The following is a 12,151-nucleotide window of genomic DNA, read 5'->3' on the forward strand; positions in this document are numbered from 1 at the left end:
TCAAAAGAGGTTTGATGAAGCATCACATTTAGCAATAAAAGTTGTTAGCATGTAGTAGAGACAGATCTTTAAATCAGATAAGGGAACTGGATGATTTTGTTCTGGGGTAATGGGATACGGAGCCCTTCACTTCCAACTCATCAGTTCAAGCAAGACAGTTTGACAGGGAATGAAAATTACTACCATGTGATGGCTGTTCCCAGACCTATGTGAAATGAGTGGTTGGTCTCTGTGTAGCTGCTGAGAGCTCCATATGTCACAGACACCACCTTTACAGCAAGCATCCTACTAACAACTCCAGCAGAGAGGCAAGAAATGAACGTGCCTGGAGAGCAACACTGTCCTGAGAGGCAGAGCCCTCCTGAAGTGGGATGAAATCTTTAGTTTTCAGGATAATGGATTTTTTAATCTCAAAGAAACAGTAAATTAAAACAAGACATTTTGTTATTATTACCGTTTGTGAGCTTCCATTTTGTCCCATTTTTACCAGTATGAATTAGAAGTCCTTTCACTAATGTTATTGGCATTATTTTGTATTTACTGCAATATAAATAGGATGAAATCGCATCTTTCATTGTTCTAGTACTTAAGATGGCTCACACATCATGGACTTGGATTCTGTTGAGTTATACCTGTTCCAATCCTGGAATAGTTTAGTGTTTATAACATCACTGACATCATCATTTCATGTGGTTACTCACACACAGAAAGCTGAACAAGCCTGGTAGGGGCTCCCAGAGCTTCCAAGTAGGTCAAAGACAATGTGAATGTGCACACATACACACACACACAGACACAAACACAGACACTGGGTCATTTCCACAAGTGCTCTGGACTTGCCATTAATGGTAATGGGAGCACTATTAAGCCAGCAACAGTGCTTTGAAAAATCCCATCTGTTACCCACACCTCTGTCTGTCCTAACATCTCTACATCTTTATAACTCCTTACAAAATTGCCACACAAAAAGGTTCATCTTGGACACTAAACCTATCCATTGGCCTTTTCTCTTGATGACTAGTGATAACGAAAAAGAACTAATTAGAATTTCTTTGCCCATTAAAAAAAATTGCTTGCTGCAGATGATTAGATCAGTAGGATTCTGGAAGGTCAAATCTCAGATGGAGTTTGAGAGACCATTCACAGAACACTGCCCAGCTTAGATGCAACAGGCTTAGTCACAGCTACCTACTAAAAAAAAAAAAAAGAAAAGAAAAACAAACAACAAACCAGCCTTGTTACTATATTGACTACAATTTCAAGCAAGATAAAATGTTGTCATTTTCTCATACACATTAATAATGTTTTCTAAGGCTACAGACACTTGGCTGAAAGGATGGCAAACCAGCTGTACCATACCTCTTCATTAACCTGTCTTTTTTCTAGGCATCAGAAATGTGTTTTGAGGCCTGAAGCTGCAAGACAGCAAGAAAATGTTGTCTTTGCAGGAAACTGTAGATAAATGTTTGAAGAATAGATGCAGAGGACAATGTTTTGAACAGGTGAGAATGATGAGGACTCATCTGCAGATAAGACTTTCAACTAATGTGTTTTGGACCTAAATGGAATAAATTGAGGAAAACTACACCAGAAAGGTTTGTCACTGATGTCCTAAATTCATGAAGGCACTTGAGGGCTGAAATGGTGTTTAGCTACTCAACTCCCTCTAATACCAAAAGCAGTTTCAGGACAAAGCATTTCTTTAGCTTAGGAAAATGTAATGGCTATTTTTGTCTGGGTCATGCAGAACAGCAAGAGTTAATCTACAAGATCATAAGTAGTGATGTCTGTGCATACTGTTTTCTTGGGGTTTTTTATTGTATGGTCCAAAAGTCATCCAAGTGGTACCCTACAGCAACTTGTCAGCAGATATAATGACAGTGTACACAGCTATGACTTTCCATGCCCTGAGATCTCTCACTGGATCCATCAGAAGAGTGAGGATAAAGTGACATTTGCGAGAAGCTCCTGACCCATAACTCTGGCATTAACTGTCCAATTCAACAAAACAATATGAAGTTGTAATTCAAAACACCTTTGAAATCCATAAAGCATAAAGGTGAATTTTCATAAGAGATCAAAGCAAATTTTTCAGACAGGTAACAGAGAAAGGTGAACATGGGGTCAATGCTCTCTGCACCCCAAGTTTAGCAGCAGCAAAGCCACAGAGACCCATCACCTGCATGTGGATTCCTAACTCCAGTAGCTCCCAGAGCACAGGTAGGCTGCATAGTAAGTTCTTAGTTATGGATGCCTTTATACAGCCCTTGGTTTTAAAAAGTGACAGCTTCCTTAATTAAGTATAACTGTAATATGACCATGGCACTTCAAAGCAGAGAACAAATGTGTTGCTGAATTATCTCTGTGAGAAGTTTAAAGTCTTGCATAGGGGGATTACTGCAATTCATATGTTTTAAGGCTAATATGATCAGCTTGTCTGACCTCTTATGCCCATAGGCTGTTGATTTTTTTCCCATCCAGAACTGGATTAAATCCTGTGTTTTAGAAAAATATCTCATATACCAAAGAAAGCTGATTACAGTGAGTCAACCACTTCCTCCAAGAAACTTCTGAAATGCTTAATTACTGCTAGGGAACTGTGTCATATTTCAAGGTTGGATTTGTCTAACTCTGGTATCCCACAACTGGTCTTGTCTGACCTTTGTCCATAAAGTTACCATAGTTCCTTCTGCCCTGCATGCTCTGATGTCTTTTCCATGTGCAAGTACCTCCACACAGAATAAAAATCCTTGTTGTTTCATTTCAAATCTTTTCTCTGAACAGCTGAGGAAGAACAAAATTCCCAGTTTAAGGTTTGTTTCCCATCCACTGGATGTTTTGGTGTATGACATCCTTTGATCTCTTTCCAGTAATTTCACATCTTTTACGTGTGGACACCAACACTGGACACAGAACTATGTCAGCAATATTGGGTGCAGAAAAGAGACCACTTCCTCTTCCCCAAAGAATTTTTGGGCTTCTATACTCCTAAGGTTCACAGAGGTGAAGGTACAAAAGCCTTGCACTGAGAACTCATGTTGAGACAATTACCTCCAGTGACCTCAAAATCCTGTTCTGAGTCATTGCTTCTCAAGAATCTCTCAACCCTCCAGTATAACATCCTTTATTTGTTCCCAGGGCTGTTTTGCATTTTGCTGCATTATGATATATTTTGTTTGTGACCTTGCAGTGATGTGAGTCAGATCACTCTGTGTCAAAATGATCGGGTACGTTATTTACCACCATACTGAGCTTTAGGTGACCTAAAAATTTTACCAGGAGAGAAGTAAACTATATTCTAAGACAATAATAAAAATGCTGAGTAGGGCTGGATACAACAACCAATTCCAAGGGATCCCTACAGAAACATCTTCAATCATGGATGCCTTCCAATTAACAAATTAATTCAGAGATGTGTCACTAAGCCAGATTTTAAGACATCTCTTGTGTTCCTTCTGATTTCCAAGCAACGGGAATTTTTGAGACATCTTGAGACTGTTTATGCATTCTATATACACATATATATCCTTTGACAGTCCTGCTAAAACCAAACCCAAACTCTTTTGTCCCACTTCCTTTGCATGAAGCCTGAAATAACTACCTTTTTGCAATCTTAGAGTTACCATGGGGTGAATCAAACCACTGTTGTTGTGAAAAGGGAGCCACTGGCAAGACATTGTCACATCTGGTAAATAATGTGTTCAGTGGTTTGCATCTTTCACTAACATTCAAGTAATCAGAGAATAAAGCAGAGTGGATGGCACCTCGACAGGTCATCTTGTGAGCCCTGGCTCATTCCCTGTAGAGAGGGACATGAAGGAAAATTAATTTGGCTCAGCAGAAACCCTTTCTTTTCTGCCATTGAGGATAAAGCAGCTCCAATTTATTCAGCCAACATTGTATTTTAGGGGACCAAGACCATTTTTATCAGGTAATCTGCACTCTTTATATCACTATACAGTGAGTTTTATTTTGGGATGACTTATCTAGCTCTTATCTTGTGGGTGGAGTTGCAATTTTTTTTTAGAATGAGGCTCTGACTCCCTTAAAGACTGCAAATCCACCATTCCCATTAGTGAGCTCTTCAAACTACTACTTTAGACTGCAAACTCCCTGGGAGTAGAGACTGTCTTTTTATTTTCTGTTCACAAAACATCTGTTCTAGTCTCAAAGGGCTCTGAAGTGTCAGCACAACCCAATGAAATAACCACAATTGTCATTAAAGTTTTGTATCTGCAATGTATGCTCAGCTTTTTCTCCATGGGAGCATTGTTTCATGGAAGGGGCTGAACACCAAAGGTATCTGTGTCTTCTTGGAGCAGGACCTCAGCCTGATGAGTGTAACATTTGCATAATGCCAGCTGGAGAACAACTGATTTTAACTGACTTTAAACACTCGCTATGACTATCAAGACAGCAACACTAGATAATGACAACAGATGGAAATACTGACCTCACTCAAGAATTTCACAAGATACTCCTTATCATCACTGTCTTCCACAAATAGTCACCTGGATACCAAATTTAAGAGGAGCTAAAATTACTTGGCTTTCAAACACTGCTCATGACCCATCACTTTCTGAAAATCACGTCCTTTATGATGTTTGTCTGTATGATGCATGCAAAAAAAAAATCCACCCAAACCAACCAGATGTTTTAAAATTCCTGCAAAATAATTACTCTTCAGTAGTAATGGAGCTACTTGCTGTCCCTGCCCTCCTTGAGTAGTTGCTGCACTTGGTGGCTGCAAAGTGCTCACAAATCCCACAGTAGTCTCATTTCTCCTTCGTGTCCATGCAGTCAGCTTCCAAGTTCCTCACTCACTGCCATGCAGCACCCAAAAGGTGTCAAGAATTAGAGCTTTGTACAGAAACAAAGGCCTGATTTTGAGACGTTGCTTCTGCAGTAAACAAGATCAGCTAAGAGCTGATCTTGAAAGCTAATAAAATTTCCAATTAGCTGTGACTTTTCATGGCCCTACAATTGTGTTGGCTGATTTAATGGGCAGTGTCTTAAGTGGCTGAGACTGAATTATTGAGCATTTTTATGGAGTTATGGATGCAGCAACAAAAATCAGTTATGCTAACATCACCAACAGAATGCAAATAACCTGCAGCCAGAGGTGGTGTTATTATGTGTTTAAGCAGACTCTGACAGGGTGCTGCATGTCAAGTGTCAGGCTGGAACAGGCAGGCCATGGGTAGGGATGGACCTGTTTGTACACAGAGAGCATTCTGTGAACTGTGACACACTCTGGGAGCCCCAGGCAGGCAGGCAGTCAGAGGGAGGTGAGCTTAAGGAGCCTGATTAGGGTGAATCTGGGACAGCACACATGACAAACTCAAGGATTGCTCCTGCCAAAGACCATGACACTTTTTGTTACTGACTGCAATGGGATGAGCCTCTATGAGAAACTGTATTCGGCAAAGCAAAACTAGGAAGTAAAACCAACAATAAAACCCCATTGTCTCCCATGGGAGAATTTCCACTGGCAACAAAAGAATAAAATGCACTGATTATACAAATAATCGTGTCTCTTGCCTCATCCAGTTCTTATCTTTCAGTTCTCTTTTTGTGCCATTCATCAGGCAACATTATCACTTTTTGTGGGGACACTGTCTTGTCCTGTGATGCTTTTGGATGAATTATTGGGAGAGTTTGGGTGGGAAAGGTTTTAAATGTAAATGCTCAAAGGTAAAGATAACAAAGTCTTAGTCTTACCCCTGAGCAAATCAGGTTTTACTCTTTCAGTTCTAATCTAAACTGGTTTAGAGGAAGGCTCTAAAGGTACTTACACAAACAAGTTATTGTTCACGTGGATGTTTGTGCTGATAAAGGTTTTACAGGAATAATGATGTTCTGATCCAATTCCTGAGCTGAGGACTGACACTCCATTTACTTGAATTGGATTTGGGGAATAAATGGATTTTACTCCAGTGCTTTCAAAGATAAATTTTACTTATTCAACAAGAGTTGCAGCTTTTGGTTCCCCTTTAAGGAGACAAAGGAAAACAAAACACAACTGTAAGGAACAATGGCAATATGACTGTTAACTCCCTGTGTTCATGTTAGCTATTCATATTCTCTTTGCTCCTTCTATCCCACCTGCTCTGTTTTGATTTCACCTGAATAAGCTTCTCACTGCTTGTATCTGGGCTAAATTAGATTGCTGGCTGCCTGGGAAAGGAATTGCCCTCACTTCTTTCTCTAAGTGTTCAGCACTTGTTTGCGAATTTGAAATAACACAGTCATATGTAATAGCAGTTAAGTGTTTGAATTACAGGACTCCTTGGGCTCTTGTGCAGAACCTCTGTGGGGGTAGTCACTACAGAAAGACTCTGCAAAATGTTCATCCTAATCCAGAGCTACATTCTTTAAAAAAACATCTGAATAGAGAAAGAAAGGAAGTGGAAGGAGGAAATGACAGGAAACACATGATAATCACCACTGTCTGGCATAAACCAGACCTGTAATAATGTGTTTAGAATCTACAAGTTCACAGCATCCCGCAGCTCATCACTGCTCTGGAGAATAGAGTTGATGCAGCTGGTTTCATGGGCTTCTTCCTTTCTCCAAGCAGATTTTTAACAGCCAGCAAAGCAGCATATAAACCAAGCAACTTAGGATTTGAGGGAATTGCATGAAGCTGAGCAACGCGTGTGAGGGCCTTTTCTAGCTTAGGAGAGACTGTGTCCTGGGGTGCATCAGGCATAGCATCATCAGCTGGGTGAGGGAGGGGATTGTCCCACTCTGCTCTGCACTGGGGCGGCCTCACCTCAAGGCCTGTGTGCAGCTTTGGGCACCACAATATAAGAAAGGTATTAAGCCATTAGAGAGTGTACAAAGGTGGGCTGTGAGGAATGTGAAGGCTCTGGATGGGAAGCTGTATGAGATGTGGCTGAGGTCACTTGGCTTGTTCAGCCTGGAGGAGACTGAGGCTAGACCTCATCATGGTTTGAAGTTTCCTCTCAAAGGGAAGAGGAGGGGCAGGCACTGATATCCTCTCTGTGGTGACCAGTGACAGGACCCGAGTGAGGGGCATGAAGCTGTGTCAGGGAAAGTTTAGGATGCCTATTAGGAAAGGGTTCTTCACCCAGAGGGTAGCTGGGTACTGGAACAGGCTCCCCAGGGAAGTGGTCACAGCACCAAACCTGACAGAGTAGAGGTTGTTCTGTGCAGGGCCAGGAGCTGGGATTCGATGATCTTTATGAGTCCCCTCCAGCTCAGGATATTCTATGATTCTGTGACTAGCATTTGGACAGGGCAGTAAGCACAAGTTGATTAACTGTGATGGTGTTCACAGGGGTTTTCAGGATGAGGGAAGAGACGTAGATCTGACTCCATATTTCAGAGGGCTTGATTTATTATTTTATGATATATATATTACATTATAACTATAGTAAAAAGAATAGAAGGAAAAGTTTCATCTCAGAAGGCTAGCTAAGCTAAGAATAGAAAGGAATGAATAATAAAGGTTTGTGTCTTGGACAGAGAGTCCAAGCTAACTGGGCTGTGGTTGGCCATTAATTGTAAACATCCAAGATGGGCCAATCACAGATGGACCTGTTGCATTCCACAGCAGCAGATAACCATTGTCTACATTTTGTTGCTAAAGCTTCTCAGCTTCTCAGCAGGAAAAATCCTAATGAAAGGATTTTCATGAAAAGATGTCTGTGACAATTAACCTGATCGACTGTCATGCAATAGTATACCTGAAACTGCCTCCTTCAGGAGTCAAAGCACATCTTAAAAGTGATTCCTCTGAGCAAAAGTAACTCAGAACTTATAAATGTTTTTGGTGGGAACAGTGGTTTCACACCCTCAGCAGCTGAGAGATCCTTGTCACCAAGGTCTCTCACTTTCCTGGCAAGTGCTGCAAGTGTTAAGCTACTGTTGAAAAGTTCACCCTAACATGCTCTGACTGAATCCAAGCCAATTTAAGCAATCATTTGAAAGCATCTTGGAAAGTGGTCTCAGATAACTCAGATATTGGCATGTTTCTCAAATCCTGGTCAAGAGGGAAGTGGCCATGCAGTCTATGCAATGTTCCGCATAGTCAGTGCAAAACCTTAGGATTCTAAGGGGACTTTCTGTCTCACAGAAGTTGCAGCGGTTTCCCTTAGATGCTAAAGTAGGTCTGGTAGAGCTTTCCTGAATTTCTGCTTTAAACACTGGTGCTCAAACTCTGTTTAAGCATCTTTTGAAGTGCAGAAATGCTTTGTGATTTAAGTGTCCAATCTGTTTTTTTCTGAAGCTGGTTCATGTCACCTGTTACATTTTGTGTACCAGCAGTGCCTCCTTCCCATAACTTAGCTCTCTCATTTCAGCAGACAATGGTAGGTTTCCCTCAACACAGAGAGCATTTTCATAGCTTCTTTCTGAATCTATTAATCAAAGGCATTTCATTAAGGACTCCTTCAAAGTACCAGGAGCTCTCCCAAAGTGTCAAGACAAGACACTGCTAGACCCCCCCGTTCACAATACATAATCCTCTCCAATGGCATGATCAACACATGCTCCAGGATGCCGGAATGCCCTGGGTTAACAATGCCCTCCTGCCAGCCTTGCTGCCAACAACCAGCCACAGGAGACACCCTGTATTACCATCCAACACAAAATCAGCAAAGAGCTGAAACCTGAAAATGTGAACTGGTCATTTTATCTGAGGACGAGTCAATTAACAGTCACCATGAAACAGAGGAAGAGAAGCTGGGTGATTTCTAACAAATTATACCAGCTACCCAATCTTTTAAGTACAGGAGGCTTTCTAATCCTTTTAGCAGTGCTTTGTGGCTCCTCCAAGATGACCCTGTTGTTTGACTGGATCTATCTGTGATGATAAATGATAATTTATGATGGCTGTTTTCCCAGGTGCAGTCAGATCTCAGTATTTCCCTCCACAAATGTAGCCAGCACATTATTGTGTCATTTTTTATGGTTTTGAGGAAGCAGACAGCTCACACACCACGCCCAGGAGACAATCTTCTCATCTATTAAAGCCAAGGGCATGAGGGCAAAAAGAAGAAAGGAAGCATCAGAAAGCACCCCACTACTTTGTCTGCAGCTCAACCATTTGCAAAGACAAAGGCTTGCATTCTGGGGTTCTCCTGGATTCTTTACTGTTCCCTTTAAAACCCTGAGACTAACTTCAGATGTAACCCCTATGCACTGCAAAGATCAGTGCAGACTTCTGCCAGCTCTCTAACACTATTTGGCATGTGGTGGACAGATGGTGAACACATGGGTGTTAAGAAGGCCAGAGTGCTGTGCCAAAGTTTCTCTTGTGAAAGATTTGAAATGCTGTTGTTCCAAAGCATTATGTAAGTCTCCACCTTACCACAAGCACTACCTGATCCTTGAATGGGGCAAGGCACTGTGGAGCTGCCAGTGGGCTTTGGTACAGTTAAACAAATATCACTGATTTGCCTCAGAGAAACCATTCCTGAATTACACTGTCCCTGAAGTGACCTGATCACTGCTCCAGGGATGGGAGATTAAGGCAACCTTTAGTTGTTCTGGTCCAGGAGGATAAGTCAAGGAAAGCATACAAATGGCTCCACCTGCTAGCTTTTGGGAAGCATCTGGTGGAGAACAGACTGAACTTGCAAAGGCAAAATGGGGCCATGGGTACATTGGAACTCTCTGTTTGTCCTAGGCTAAATGAGACATAAACTGAGGGGAAGGAGCTTCGCTAATACAATTCTTGCAGAAAAAGAAAGCAGGATGGTTTATTTCTCTCAGTCCCAAAGGAAGATTGTTGACCAGATGACAGCTAAGAAAAATGAAGTTTCTATAGTTTTATTTAATGGTGTGCAATATATATTATGACAAGCCAGGCTTATTTGACTGGGAAGGGTATCTATCTATCTAGCCATCTATCTACCTATTTAATCCCTTAACCACTAACACTCACCTTTGGACGTATTTCAGTTGGGAAGAGGCAGTGGAGAAAAGCAGACAACTGAACAGAAACTGCTAATGAACATGAAGGTTTAGATAATATTGTGAACACTGTCATTTCAGACATATTTTTCATATGAGAAAAATATTGCCTCTTGCCTTCCACAAGTAAGGTAGATTCAAGTTTGACAGAGTTGAGCAGCTGCTCAGGAACAGGAATTGTTTAAAGCAGAAAATGAAGGACGGGTTGGTTCCAGTTCCTGGAAAACCAGCAAGCTTCACCCTACCTGGAAGACTTGGCTACTCTGGAGAAGCCCCAAAGAACAACAAAGACCCTCAAATAAAGTAACTGTGTTGAACTTTTAGACCAAATGAGCAATTTCATTTAACATCTGTAGTCCTCTCATGATTTCACCTCAGTGTGATTTTCTCTTCATGCAAACTCATTGAAATGGAGAACTGGACAACTCTGGCTCTCAAACAGTTAGATGATTTCTCCAGAACAAGGACAGGTAACACAGCTTTGCTGTTCAACCGTATATTCATGAGATTAGTTAAGAATATCCTCTCTTCCCCTCAGTTTTTCCCGTACACTATGTTCTTAACAGAGGAGTCTACCAATGCAACAGAGCCCATATTTAGCCTATGGAATACCAGCCTCTTCTCAAGGTATTATCAAATGCCATTAACTCTACTTTTAGGACTTGTCACAGAAGATAATTTCCTTGATTTTTTAAACTTTCAAACTTATTCTTCAAGTACATGACAGAACAGTCAGTGTGGGGTGAGACATATAGGTACTACCTGTCACACCTACTCTTAGGTAGTGAGCGTTTGCAGCCATGAATTAGAGGTTATTTTTTACTGAAGTGAGGCAAGAACCACTTTTCTCGTCTTGATTTAAAGAAACACCTTCTGTTTGTTGCAATACAGGTGGCCTCTTAGGTCAAATGTACAAAATCTTGGCCTTTTACCCAGATTGTTACAGCTCTGTCATTGCACTGTTTTTCCTTAACTGATACTGGATGATCACCTGCTCTCAGTTACTCGCTACAGCTTCTTTCAAGTTGATGGGCTTGGTTTTTAAAAGTGTAAACAAAGTGGACCTGGGTGTGAAACCTAAGTGTTAGCTTTGATAAATGACACTTTGTGGAGAGGGAACTGCACTCAGAAACAACTTTTTACTAGCCTTAACAAAGATTAAATTTCACCAAGTTTCTTTCTGAGTGACTCCTGCTCAGCTTGTTATTGTTTATCTGAACAGCCTCCAAATTTAAGAGCCGAATGCACCCTGTAATTTAGCACCCGTCTCCCTCAGGGTATGATTAGGCTGGCAGCTGATGAAAAAGTTTCTGACTTCAGCTCCCATTATCCTGAGGAATTTCCGGCTGCAGAGATTTTGATTAGCAGACACTTGACACCACAGAGTAGGAGCCAGGTATGAGCTCAGGCAGAGTGAACCCCCCGGTACTGTGAACAGGCCCACTAACCTCTTTCTCACCACTCGTGATATCCATTTTGACTAGGTCAGTTGTTTGACTTCTAAAGCTTCATGGAAGGACTTCTACCTCCATTACCAACATTCATGAGCAAATCCCACGTTTGGATCCTTGCCAGTGAACCAAAATAAACCACCTTTCTTCAGCCCTGAGCATGCATCACTCCAGTGTATGTGACAGAATTCCAAAAGGTGGAGAAGGCACAGTGCTCGTTGAAGAGAGCCCTTAGCAGTAATACAGCCAAATCAAAGGCACAGTGTATGACTGATTATCTGTAATCTGTAATGCACACCATGTACATTTTCTTTTTTTTGAGCGTACCAAGAGTAAAGTCAACACCCATTTGTGGGCTCTGACACATGAACAAGCTGCCACAAATAAGTTACAACCTATCAGTTGCTCTGTTCTTGCTGTGCACACCACTGCTCCACACAGGTTCACCAAATGCCAGTTAGTAGTTCATGTGCACTAACTTGTAAACCCGTCAATGCCTTTTGTCTCTCCCGTGTACATCTGCTGTCCTGCAGGCTTGCAAGGCAGCTCATTTCAAGGTGAGGGTAACCCAGGTAAAAAGGTTAACCCTTGATTCAGGAGATATAAAGAGATGCTCAGGGTCTTTTCATGCTCTTTGTGATATCATACAGTTATGATTTACATGGTGTGTTAGGCTGGATTACTCCTTCTGTCTCTCTTACTAAAAACTTCACACGACTTTTGCTGGTTATTTTTTTCCATGGAAACTGGGACTGACC

General features: G+C 41.5%; 1 protein-coding gene across 5 annotated transcripts in view; it reads right to left on the reverse strand.

Annotated features, from left to right (window-relative positions):
- Positions 1–12,151, reverse strand: part of TENM4 (teneurin transmembrane protein 4) — a 741,938-nt gene that overhangs the window by 99,773 nt on the left and 630,014 nt on the right. The window lies entirely within an intron of this gene.

Source organism: Molothrus aeneus, chromosome 2, assembly GCF_037042795.1.
Source record: "Molothrus aeneus isolate 106 chromosome 2, BPBGC_Maene_1.0, whole genome shotgun sequence".
In the NCBI taxonomy this organism is placed as follows: domain Eukaryota; kingdom Metazoa; phylum Chordata; class Aves; order Passeriformes; family Icteridae; genus Molothrus; species Molothrus aeneus.